The following is a 12,948-nucleotide window of genomic DNA, read 5'->3' on the forward strand; positions in this document are numbered from 1 at the left end:
CAGGGATGAAGCAGACCTGACCCTTGTCTCTGGAGTCATGGAGTCCCCTTGTGGAGGCAGCCCCAGGTGTGAATAGTCAGAGAGCAGTGGACACATGATTAAAAACCATGATGAAGCCTCTGGACCAGACAAGGAGTTTTGCAGGAGTTTAGGATTTTACGACATGATGATTAGATCTCCTTCAAGACAAACGTGTGTGTGTTAGTCGCTCAGTCGTGTCTGACTCTTTGCAACCCTATGCACTGTGGCCTGCCAGGCTCCTCTGTCCATAGGATTCCCCAGACAAGAATACTGGAGTGGGTTGCCATTCCCTTCTCCATTAAGACAGATAACTGGAAGGAGAATGGAGAAGAAGCCAGAAGGAAACAAAGGAGATCCAGAGAGACCAGTTAAAGGACATGAGCCATTCAAGACTGGCCTGGGTGTGGGATGAGGTGTATTTCTGTTTAAAAAAAATAGGGGCATGTGTGCACATTGTCCCAAACAGATGAAAAGGCCCTTACAAGCCAGTGGCCTTGGAGATGACGAGAGGAGGCTTAAGAGATTCTTAAGAGAAAGAATTGGCAGAATATGGTGACCGTTTGCTGCTGATGTTGTTTTGGTGGGAGGATGACTCTGAGGCTTCTGGCTGTGATGATTGGAGGAGCAGTAGTAATGCATATGATCAAGACAGGGCCTGCTGTGGCCAGAGAGAAGGGCAGTGTGGAAAGTCTGCAAAGGGGATCAGTTGTATCTGAAGGAGGATCTTTCCAGTATAAAAAAATGCAGCTCTGGCTCTAGCTCTCCTAAAGGCTCAGGCTTGGAGATGTGGGTCCAGGATTCAGCATCCTACCTGGGTAAAGGGGAGTCATGAGTGAAGGGAGGGTGGCTCAGACTGAAGAGGTGCCAAGGAGAGGTTCAGAGCCTGGGTGAGCAAAGAGCCAGTGCTGTACCTTTCACGCTGGAGAGTGTCCTGGTTTAGATGGAAAATGGTGTGACTATAGTATGTAGAATACCTGAAACATTGGTGTTTAGTTACCAGGTGAAATGGACGCTGAGAATAACTAGACAGAGAGGTTAAGGGAAATAGAATAAGCTGAGAATAATTAGACAGAGAGGTTAGGGAAAATGGAAGAAAGAGTGACATCATACCAAGTGGAATAGTGGAGAAAAAAGCTAGATTTGGTAGTAAATGAATCACTTCTTCAAGAAGTTTGTCTAGAAAAAGAAGAAGGCACAGAGAGCTGGAGAAGGGCATGGGTTGAAGGAGAGCGGTTATTTCTTTGAAAGGAGACGTGAACATTTTAATGAACCCAAGGGAATTGGGCAGGGAAAGATGAGAGGTAGAGGAGAGAAGGATTGATGGGCAGGATCCCAGAGGGAGACAGAAGGACATCAAGGGTACAGACAGGAGGAGGAAGTCTCAAATAAAAGGTATGGCTTTTTCTTTGTAATTGGAGGAACCGTAAGAAAGAGTGATAGGAATACAAATCAGTTTGGAGATAGTTGGGAAGAGAGCCTGAGAGCTGATAAAATCTATTCGTCAGTGGCCTCTGTCTTTCCCATCAAGGAAGAGAAGAGGTCATTTGCGGATGGAGAGGGGAGAAAAGGGAGGACCTGGGTGCTTTGAGAAGGTGGTAAAATTGTGGATAAATGAGAACGGCAACCGTCTTGATGCCTCCCTCACAAAATTGTTTTTGGGGGTGTGCTGAAACGAGAAACCACAAATTTTTCACTGATGCAGTCAGCATACTTTGTTTTTCTCCTGCAGCGCCCAGCTAAGCCTTGGGCCAGAAGGGCATCAGCGGATGGTTGGATTGAATTTCTTCCAGGCATGTGTGTCTACTGCGAGGATGAGGGGATGAGGCACTGGGCTGGAGAGTGATTATGCTCTAATTTGGAGATCGTGAAGTCAAGGAGCCTGGTTGATTGGAAGAAAAGGGCAAGAAGAGGGTGTTGTCCCAGCAGATGGCAGGAGTTGCTATGGCTGGAACTGAGTAGAAGAGAGGGGGATGATAATGGGTCGCAGTCGGGTATTGCAGTAGACCAATTTAGGAAGACAGAGGTGAAATGGTTCCCAGGGGTACCAGATCTCAGGATGTAGCCATAGAAATGTGCTGTAAGTGTTTGCTGAATGAAAAGGATGTTGTTCCCTCGGGCTTTTCATTTGAGCAACTTTTCCAAGTATTGCCTTGGGATTTGTTACTGCTGGTAACAATTGTACTGAGAAGCTGGATCTTTTTACAGCTGTCCTAGATGGAATACTTTGCTGGCCGTGAGCTAATGGGCAGACTCGATTTTGTTGTTGTTGCTGTTTTTCAAACTTTAATCTTTTTTTTAAAGTGTAGAACATTTTTTTGTTTTATTTATTTTAAATATTTATTTAGCTGAGTTGGGTCTTACTTGCAGCACTGTGGGATCTTCCTTGTGTCTTGTGGGATCGCTCGTTGCAGGGCACAGACTCGCTAGTTGTGGTGTGCTGGCCTCAGTTGTTACCCCTAGGCGGGTGGGATCTTGTTTCCAAGACCAGGGATCGAAACTCGCATCCCCTATATCCTATATTGTATAGTATAGTATATATACTATACTGTATACTTGAATTGCAAGGTGGATTCTTAGCCACTGGACCACCAGGGAAGTCCTGGGACTCAGTTTTCATTTGTTAACTCTTACCCAGTTAAAAATGTTTTTTGAAGGTTTCCATCTTTTTTTTTGACAATTTTTCATTGGTAATTGGTAATTATCCTTAAAGATGACCATTGATCATTGATAATTCATAACTTTTTTCAGAAGTTGTCACTAGTCCTTTTGTTGTTTGGACCAATGGTTGCATTAATTGTATTCAGAGCAATGAATTTCACTTACGCTTTCTAGTAAAGACTGAAATTGAGAGTGAGTTAGGAGTATTCATTTTGAGAAAGGCCATGGGCATTTTCATATTTAAAATTAAAAATTAATGAAATATTAGTCTCAGATAAGCATGTGGTAAGTGAACACGTTACTTTTCATCGCCAGTCCAGTCATTTGCAATGTCAACATTCTGGACAGGAAGACAGAGGGTAGGTATATAGTAGTACTTGGGGTCAGCGAAGCTCAGCAAAGCCTAACCTGGACCTGTTTTGTTAAATCGTCATGTTTGAGTCCTCACGTAGACTTCTCACATGCTGTCTAACTACAGGGATAACACTTGAGGACCACCCCCATTTGCTGCACGTTTGTTGTATGGCTATTATAACTTGTGCCTTGATGTGTGTGTTTGCTGGCTCAATACACACACTTCACTTGAGACAGTTCCCAAATTGGTTCCTGCATTTCTGGAATTATCTTTCTTTTTTTCCTGCTAAAAGAAGATTTCTTCCTTGGGTTTTGGACCAAGAATCATGGTTTCTAAGTGTTTTCCAGGGCTTCTTGCCTTGTTTTAATACTGTTATTCTTTTTCCTCCAACTGAGTGTAAATACATCTGTATAGAAAGAAAGAAAAAGGATTTTTTTTTTTTCCAAAAACATAGCCCTGTTATACTGAGTCCAAGCAAAAGGATATATTCAGCGGTAGGAAAGAGAGAACCACATGTAGAAAAGTTATCTTGAAAATTTTAGCTCAAAAACCATTTTCATGTCTCACAAATCGCAGGAATGCCTCCATCGAGGTGTATCTTCCTTCTGCACCGTTCTAGCTGTCTCCCCACCTTCTGGCACTCTGAGAGTATTTTTAGCATGGAATTAGGCTTTATTGGATGGTACCTCTCAATTTTTAAATTATAAGGTCATTTTATGTTAATTTTGTTATTTTAAAAGTTTTGCTAAGTTTTTTAATGCCCTGGAGCCATATGGAAGCATTTCATTCCAATGGAAGCTAATGAGAAAAGAACCTATTACAGAGCATTTAAGTATACATAGCGCATTTCAGAGAACCCGAGGTGGATGGTCATGGTGGTGGGGGGGGGGGGTGTCTGTGTCAGAAGTGAGGAACACAACTGTCATTCTTTTTTCTCCTGAGCAATTTATGACACCAGTGGAAAGAAAGTTACAGGAGGAAATCTGAAATGCTCACATGTACTTTGAATTTTTATAAAATACCTACATCTGATACTTAGGAGACTTTAAGTAGCAGTGCATAGCTGTTTTCTGAGTGGGAGTTGATTTCTGCTGTTGAGTAAATAGTAGGTGTTAGAGAAGAATTTGTAATGAGATTTGGAAGGGAAAACCTACCAGTGCAAGAGTAAGAAGAGTATTTTACAAGAGAGCACCTTCACTCAAGTAAGTTAATTTAAAAATTCCTTTCGATGATGATGCTGTGTCCTTTTCTACAGGTTTCTTTTGAGCGTGGCTGGCTAAGATCCTTATTGGTTTCCTGAATTCTGAGGTGGTTTAGTCTCTAAGTCGTGTCCGAGTCTGTGCAACCCCATGGACTGTAGCCGGCCAGGCTCCTCTGTCCATGGGGTTTTCCAGGCAAGAATACTGGAGTGGGTTGCCATTTCCTTCTCCAGGGGATCTTCCCCACCCAGGGGTGAACACTGGGTCTCCTGCATTGCAGGCAGATTCTTTACTGACTGAGCTACCAGGGAAGCCCTGAATACTGAGGGCATGATGTCAAACACTAGAAGAAATCGTAAATTTGGGATGATCAGGGTTGCCATAGGCAGCCATGATACAGGACAAACGCTGGATGGAGGGATGCCAGGAGATGTAACTCACATACATTGGGCTGAAATGGTACCCTGGATGTGCATAACGTGGGGCCCTGGGTCTGGTGTAGAAGGCAATCATCTCTTCAGGTTGCCCTCCACAGTGGCATGTGCCTAAAGTAATATGAGTTCTTCTTGACTTAACACCTAAAGTAAAACCCTTGGGTCCCTCTGTGAAAAGGAGAAAACAGCCTAGGACAGCCCTTTCCAGTGGAACTTTCTGCAGTGAGGGAAGTGTTCTCCATCTGCACTGTCCACTATGGGAGCTACTTCTCACATGTGGACACTTGAAAAATGGGTAGTGCGACTGAGGAGCTGATTATTTTATTTTTAATTCATTCACATTGAAATGAAAGAGGACCGTGTGGCTAATGGCTGCTTTACTGGATAGCACATGTCTAGGGAGAGGGTCGGAGAAGGCAAAGGCACCCCACTCCAGTACTCTTGCCTGGAAAATCCCAGGGACGGAGGAGCCTGGTGGGCTGCAGTCCATGGGGTCGCTAAGAGTCAGACATGACTGAGCGACTTCACTTTCACTTTTCACTTTCATGCACTGGAGAAGGAAATGGCAACCCACTCCAGTGTTCTTGCCTGGAGAATCCCAGGGACGGGGGAACCTGGTGGGCTGCCGTCTATGGGGTCGCACAGAGTCGGACACGACTGAAGCGACTCAGCAGCAGCAGCAGCAGGGAGAGTGGCTTCCTGAATTTCTAACCCCCTGTGTGCTCTGGTTCCTGCCGCATCTGTGACTGTAAATCCTTCCAGCCCAGGGTGTCCCCTCACACGTTTCTAGAGGTGATGACATCGGACAGGTGGAAACTTGCCCGTTGATATGTTGGAATTTGTGGATCTGTACCCAGCTCAGTCACTGGCCACCCTCCTTCTCAGTCAAATTCATCCACCATCCTTGAAACTCAATTGTTGATTTCCGTTGTCAAGGGGAGAAGGCAGAATTGAGATAGAGTAAAGTTCTCTGCTTTCCTTAGCGACCTCTACGAATAAGAGATTGAATAGGCCTGAATGGGGAGAACCTTGTAAGTGCCCAGGGGATCTCTGTCAGGCCAACTCGAGTTGATGGAAATGTTGTAGGGTAGCAACCCCCAACCTTCTGCACCAGGGACAGGTTTCATAGAAGACAATTTTTCCACAGATGGGGGTGGGGGATGGTTTAGGGATGATTCAAGTACATTCCATTTATTGTGCACTTTATTTCTGTTATTATTATATCAGCTCCACCTCAGATCATCAAGCATTGGATCCCAGAGGTTGAGGATCCCTGTCCTAGGATATCGGTAATCACAACTTATCTGGTATCAAGTACACGCACTAGCCACGTGGGCTTCACTAAACTGTTTACTCTCTCAGAAACTTAGTTTCTTCCACATAAAAGGGAAGGACTGATAGCTGTTCTGCTTGCTTATGTGATTGTTAGGAATAAAAATTGAAATAAGAAGAACTGTAAAATGATGTTTAAATTCTTATCATCATTATGGGACAGTAGCCTGTATTTATCGGAGAAGGCAATGGCATCCCACTCCAGTACTCTTGCCTGGAAAACCCCATGGACAGAGGAGCCTGGTGGGCTGCAGTCCATAGGGTCGCAAAGAGTCGAACATGACTGAGCAACTTCACTTTCACTTTTCACTTTCATGCACTGAAGAAGGAAATAGCCACCCACTCCAGTGTTCTTGCCTGGAGAATCCCAGGGACGGGGGAGCCTGGTGGGCTGCCATCTGTGGGGTCGCACAGAGTCGGACATGACTTAGCAGCAGCAGCAGCCTGTATTTATAACTGTTTTCCTTGCATTCATTGACTTTTCATTAAGGAAAAAGGAAGCTAAAGTGAAAAAAAACAGGAATTTTAACATCCTTAAAGAAAATGACTGAAACAATCAAAATCTTACTATTGGCTCGTAGGAAAAGATCTGATGTCTAGTAGGCAAACGTTCCCAATTCTCTTTTGAACTTACATGTCTACTGAGCCTGACCTCTAGCGTGGAGAACACTGGGGCAGCATCACCAAACTCAATGTCCCAGGTCAGAAGCCACTGCAGAGGGACTCTTGCTCTGGAAGAGAGAAGGGCATTTTCAGTAGTAAAAGTGTTAGTTGCTTAGTGGTATCCGACTCTTTGCAACCCCATGCCCTGTACCCCGCCAGGCTCATCTGTCCGTGGGATTCTCTAGGCAGGAACACTGAAGTAGTTTGTCATTCCCTTCTCCAGGGGATCTTCCCGAAACAGTCATTGAACCCACATTCTTGTATTGCAGGTCGATTCTTTACTGTCCGTGCCACCAGGGAAATCCTGTTTTCAGTAAACAGTTACCAGTTCAGTTGCCCTCCTTCTAAAAAGATTTGTCCATCCTCCACTGGGCTCCCATTTTTGTTTTTTAAGTTGTGAAATTTGCCTGTTCGTTCTCCCACCCTTTTCCTTAAGAGCATAGGCATGGTCTATGTGATTTTTTTTTTCTTCTTTTCATTGAGTCTTCAGTCCCAAGCCATTTCTACTAATACCAGCCCAGCTTAGACAGCTGTCCCTCCATGTAAATGCAAAGTAAAATGCAACATTTGTGTGTACATTTTCCTTCCATAGAAAAAGAACAGATTTGTTTCTAGTGTTTCAAAGAATTCTATTCAGCTGCTTTGAAATTAATAAGTTATTTTATTGCCTTTTGCCACATCATGTTCAGGCTGCTTTGTATATTTGTGTCTGTACTCTTGACTGTATACCAAAATGTTGGCATTGAATTACCATGGGCAGAAAAAAAAAAGGTAATGTTTCTATTTTGATACAAAAATATGATTCATTCTGACTGTGACTATAACTACTTTTAAGTATCTGACCTCAAAATGTTTTAACATTTAATTATTATGCATGTTTCAACACAGAACCCTGATTCATGAATGACTCTGACTCATTCATTCAAGAAATATATTGAGAATCTCTTATGTCAGATGCTAGGGACCCCAGGATGTATCAGACACAGCCCCTTCTTTCTAGGAACCTGTAATTAGATGGAGGAGGCAGACTTGTAAGCAAATAATGAAAAAGCAGCCTGACTGATACTGCAGCAGGGTATGAAGAGACTATTGTGATGTACAGAAGAAGAAATTGTTCATTTTCCTAGGGAGTCAGCCAGCAAAAGTTTCATCTAGGAGATGGCATTTGTTCATAATGTAGAGACATTTGCTGGGCAAAGAAGGGAGGCAAGACAATCCAAGAGGTTCTTCTCTATATAGGTCTTAGATGAGCACTTTGCTTCTCTTAGCAGACTGGAAGTATTTAACTTAACTGCAGGCCCTTGTTTTCCAAGTGTGATATACCTGCCCTGGAGGTCCACCCTCAGTCTCAGCCAGCTGTACTGTGTACATATGTTCTTGAGCCAGTTTTGTGTGTGTGTGTGTGTGTGCGTGTGTGTGCTGACCATACCCTGTCCTGAAGTTGGACGCCATGCTAGCCCATGTGCCAAATGGATGTATGCATGCCCCTTTATCTTAGCAGCATGTTCATAATAGATTGCCCAGCTTAGGGCTTTGCATGTACAGGTGTTCAGGAAGTACTTCATGAATGGATTAACACAGACACTAATTTTAGTATCTGTATAGTAAGCCCCCTACATATGAACAACTTCCATTCCTAGGGTGTGTTTGTAAGTCAAACCAAGTTGGCCTAGATACCCAACTAACACAATCAGTTATATTGTACTGTACTGTGATAGGCTTATAACACTTCACAGAAATCATATGTAAAAAACAAGCATAAAAAGTAGACGAAAACATTTTAAATCCTACAGTACAGTACCTTGAAAAGTACAGCGGTGCAGCACAACGGCTGGCATCAGGGGCTGGCATTGAGTGAACAGGCAGGATGGGTTACTGACGGGAGGAAGGAGAGGAAGTGGGAGATTGCCGGGGTCCAGCCCTGGTGGATCCAGGGTGATTCGAAGGTGGGGACGGAGTTGGCGTCCTTGGAAATAACTTATTTAATTATAGATAGAGAGGGATTAGAAAATCAACAGAGAAAAAGAGGCTGAATAACTTGGTTTACATGGAATACCAATCACCACCTACGTAGGCTGCAGGCGTCTTCCCGTTCTCCTGAAGGAGAGGAGGCATTGAGGCCCCCCCCCCGGTCCGATCTTAGAAGGCCAGGCAAAATTAGCAGGCTTGGTGGGTACCCTTGCACCAGATGGGAATTCGGCCAGAAAAACAGAGAGCAAGAAAGAAGCGACATGGGGGAATCAGTCTTTCCGGAAACTGATCCCATTTCTTTATTTTTGGGTTTGCTTGTATACCTTTTGTTACACATAGGGATGAATACAGAGTCACACGTGGGTCAGCAGTCCTGACCTTTATCAAAATCAGGTGCTTCACATAAATGTATGAAAAAAAGGTCTTAGGGGTTTTAGATCATCTTCTGGCCATGAGACCTGCTGACATTTTACAACCCGTTCTTTCTGATAAACAAAAAACTTATTTTTTCCAAGGGTGTTTTTTCTTAAGCCAGGCACCACCCTCCAAATAAAGTTGCATTCCTATAGGGTGAGGGTATAGTGAGTTACAATCAAGAAAGGAATTTATTTAACCCAAGGTTAACATGATTAATCTTAAAGGTTAATACTTATTTCTCCTATATGCTTAAAGGTTAATACTTATTTCTCCTATATGTTAGTTATATTCATTATAAGGGCAGGGAATATGGAGATTTAGCAGCAAACATCAGCCCAACAAATGAAAATCCTTTCACCAATGTTCCCCTTAAGATCTATTTAGTCTTAAGATAGTGATAAAGTTACATTTTTACATAGCAAGGACACAGTGATTTATAACAAAGTACAGTGATCTATTACAAAAGAGAAAATTCATTAACTCAAAAAGTCTAGTATTGCTAACCTTAAAAACTACTATATTTCCTTTTCTATATTCCAAATACATTGATTAATATATTCCCAGGTACCTAAGGATATGGAGGCCTGGTGGCAATCATTGACTCAACAATGAGAAAAGCCCTGTGCTAATTAAGACTCTCAAAATACTCCAAAACTCTCTGTGCTGTTTATGGTTGAGAGGTGTAAACAATCATGTCCATAGTGGCAGGAGTATGGATAATTCTGTCACGCAAGCTAGTTTGCCAGCAGAGAGGTTTGACCTGAGACACCTTTGTCATGCCCAGGGCAAGGGAATTAGCAGCAATTATTGGCACAACAAATGAAAAAACCCTTCACCAATATAATTCCTAACCAACCCACTATACTGACAATTTCCAATTTCCCAAAAGAATTTGCCTTTAGTAAGTCTAAAACATCTCGTGCCTCTCAGGTTGGGAGGCTGAAACAATCACGTGGCCGGATGAACCTACACAGGCGGGCTAGATAACCTTCAGAGGAGTCCGTAAGCTGAAACACTCTTGTCACGCCCAGGAATTTTTATTGACTTGGAGCTGCACGTTTACTCCTTCTCCGAGAGAACCGGTGGGGAACAGCCCCCCATAAAGTCAGAGGTGTAGGCGAGAGCACAAAACAGTAAAGTAGGTATACTCTGGTTTTGGGGGTAGATGCTCGGGAACAGGGGGTTTCCTGAGGCTTGATCGTGCCTTTGCGTAGGCCAAGCCTCCTTCCTCATGACCTTTGCCACGGGTGGAGTTCCTCACGCTTGCCCCCAGCATTTCCCCCTTTTTTGTTTTTTAAAATAATCAGGTGCAGCTCAGTCGAGAGCTTCTGAATGCTCTGCCGAAGAATCCTGACAATACAAGGAGCTGGTGGATCGTCAGCAACAGGAGTTGGAGGCTGAGCTGCAATTTCACTCACAGCTGACGTGGGTGGCACAGGATCTGGCTCCTTGCTGGAACTGGGGGTGCAATTGGATCTTTGGAAGTTGGCAACTTCATAGATAGGGGACTTACTGTATTGCTTTTTTAGGGCTGTCATAAAAATGACCACAATTTGGGTGGCTTAAAATAACAGAAAATCTATTCTCTCCCAGTTCTGGAAGCCAGAGGCCTTGAAACCTAGCTGTGGGCAGGACTTTGATCCCACTGAGGCTCCAGGGGGAGACTCCTTCCTTGCCTCTTCCGGCTTCACCTAATGGTTCTGGTCATTCTTTGACCTGGGGCTGTGAAACTCCAGTCTGCCTCTGTCTTCACACGGCCTCTGCCAGTATCATTCAGTTCAGTTCAGTTCAGTCGCTCAGTCATGTCCGACTCTGCCACCCCATGAACCGCAGCACGCCAGGCCTCCCTGTCCGTCACCAACTCCTGGAGTTTACCCAAACTCATGTGCATTGAGTCGGTGATGCCATCCAGCCATCTCATCCTCTGTCATCCCCTTCTCCTCCTGCCCTCAATCTTTCCCAGCATCAGGGTCTTATCTAATGAGTCAGCTCTTCGCATTAGGTGGCCAAAGTATTGGAGTTTCAGCTTCAGCATCAGTCCTTCCAGTGAACACCCAGGACTGATCTCCTTTAGGATGGACCAGTTGGATCTCCTTGCAGTCCAAAGGACTCTCAAGAGTCTTCTCCAACACCACAGTTCAAAAGCATCAATTCTTCAGTGCTCAGCTTTCTTTATGGTCCAACTTTCACATCCATACATGACCACTGGAAAAACCATAGCCTTGACCAGACAGACCTTGGTTGGCAAAGTGATGTCTCTGCTTTTTAATATGCTGTCTAGGTTGGTCACAAGCATCTCCTAATTTCATGGCTGCCAGTGTCATTCCCCCCTCTGCTTTTCTTAAAAGGACAACTGTCCTTGGATTTAGGGTCCACTCTAAATTCAGGATGACCTCATCTCGAGATCCTTAATTTAATCTGCAAAGACTCTTTTTCTGCATACTGTCTTATTTCCAGGTTCTGGGAGCTAGGATGTGTGTACATCTTTTGGGCAGTCAGTGTCCCATCCACTATAGGGTTCCTTCCAGAGCCTGAGACTGAAGAGGGTATCACAGTTATAGAAAGCTTTGGTCAAATAACTGTTTTCATTGCCCCATTAGGGTGAACATGGAAGGTTGTGGGGAGAGAAGCTTTTAAAGATCCTTGGTTACATTTCATTTTTTGTATCTACCATGTCCCGAGGACTGGTCTTCTGAAAGAGCATTTCAGAGAGTTATCTAGACCACACAGTATGGTTGGCCTACAGCTCATTTGACCTATAGCACCATGCCCTAGACCGTGATAGCTGACTCTTTTTTTAAAGTATTTTCTAAGTGGCCCGTGCCACTCCCTTTAAAGATAATGTTTATTTGTGCCTGGCTGCCCTGGGCCTTAGCTGCGGTGCACAGGCTGTCTAGCTTTGGTGAGCAGGCTCAGTCGTTGACAGGCATGGGCTTAGTTCCTTCCCAGCATGCGTGATCTTAATTCCCCAGCCAAGAATCGAACCTATAGCCCCTGCATTGGAAGGTGGATTCTTAACCTCTGGACCCTCAAGGACATCTTGACTACAGGTGAGTCGAGTGGGTTGGAGACCCGGCCTAAGGACAGCCAACTCAGAAGCTGTCCAGCATTGGCACGTTGATGTGGTTCACTTCTGCTTCTCTCGTGGTGACTTGAGTGTTGAAACTCAAGAGACTGAGTTAGTTGGCAGCACACCCTGCAGCTGAAAGGTCCTGGATAGTTGTGGCCACTGGGCAATGTTCCAGCTGGAGTAGAGAGGAAGCCTGTCAGTAGGGAGAGGAGACCCAGCAAAGGGGAGAGAGAAGAAGAGGGTCACATGAGAGAAGGTGGCTCTGTGGCCCCGAGGAAGACCGGCTTCTGATCCCACCCACCTTCCAGTTTGTGTGAGGCTTGTGTGGTAAGCTCATACTGTGTATTAAGCATTTTACATCTGTTATCTGATTTGTTCCCCATTTAATAGCTGCAGAGACCACGGCAACAGAAGTTAAGGGACTTTCTTAGACTCAGTCAGCTGGTAGGTGGTAGAACTAGGCATCAAATCTAGAGACAAACTGGATATCTCTGCACCACTGTCTCCGTTGGGACCTTCTATCCTGTCTTTCGGGCTTTCCTGATGGCTCAGACGGTAAAGAATCTTCCTGCAATGCAGGAGCCACAGGTTCAATCCCTAGGTCAGGAAGGTTCCCTGGAGGAGGGTATGGCAACCCAATCCACTTTTCTTGCTGGGAGAGTTCCATGGACAGAGGAGCCTGGCGGGCTATAGTCCACAGTGTCTCAAAGAGTCGGATATGACTGAAGTGACTTAGTATCCTGTCTTTCACAAGCCCCCTATTTTTCCTTCCCCAGGGAGCCAAATGATACATCTGTTTCTTGTTTGTTTCTTGTGTCCCAGAGACAG

At 44.5% G+C, this 12,948-nt stretch overlaps 1 protein-coding gene across 18 annotated transcripts in view; it reads left to right on the forward strand.

The window, feature by feature from the left end:
* NCAM1 (neural cell adhesion molecule 1) overlaps positions 1-12,948 on the forward strand; it is a 368,148-nt gene that overhangs the window by 118,958 nt on the left and 236,242 nt on the right. The gene's annotated exons all lie outside the window — the stretch shown is intronic.

Source organism: Ovis canadensis, chromosome 15 (assembly GCF_042477335.2).
Source record: "Ovis canadensis isolate MfBH-ARS-UI-01 breed Bighorn chromosome 15, ARS-UI_OviCan_v2, whole genome shotgun sequence".
In the NCBI taxonomy this organism is placed as follows: domain Eukaryota; kingdom Metazoa; phylum Chordata; class Mammalia; order Artiodactyla; family Bovidae; genus Ovis; species Ovis canadensis.